Below are 475 nucleotides of genomic sequence, written 5' to 3'. Positions count from 1 at the left end.
CCTCGGTTATCTCTTACCCGAGCCCTTTACTTATGCACTTTACTTTGTGATAGCCATATTGTTTCTTGTCATATATCTTGCTATCACCTAGTAGTTTATGTTGCTTAGCATAAGTTGTTAGTGCACATAGGTGAGCCTAGTTGTTGTAGGTTTTGTGCTTGACAAATTAACCGCTAGGTTTATTCCGCATTTGTTCAAGCCTAAACTGTAATTATTTTAAAATGCCTATTACCCCCCCCCCCTCTAGGCGACATCCATGATCTTTCACCTGGAAAGCACAAAACCATATACCGTTCGTCAAATGGAAATACATAGAAATGATGTAATGATATATGGGACAGAAACATACCCTTACCCTGTGCTCATGATGTCTGCATGGACCTTGTACTCTTCAGCATACACAAATGAAGCGACGACCAATGGCAGTGCCGCCTGTATGCAGACATGTCAAAAATCATGGTTAGAAAATTAAACT

The 475-nt window shown here is 40.2% G+C and overlaps 1 pseudogene; it reads right to left on the bottom strand.

Moving 5' to 3' along the window:
• Window positions 1-351: 351 nt before the first annotated feature.
• LOC119337065 overlaps window positions 352-475 on the bottom strand; it is a 5,921-nt pseudogene continuing 5,797 nt past the window's right edge.

Source organism: Triticum dicoccoides, chromosome 7B, assembly GCF_002162155.2.
Source record: "Triticum dicoccoides isolate Atlit2015 ecotype Zavitan chromosome 7B, WEW_v2.0, whole genome shotgun sequence".
NCBI lineage: Eukaryota > Viridiplantae > Streptophyta > Magnoliopsida > Poales > Poaceae > Triticum > Triticum dicoccoides.
The sequence above is the reverse complement of the archived record's forward strand: the minus strand, read 5'-3'. Positions and strand labels throughout refer to the sequence as shown.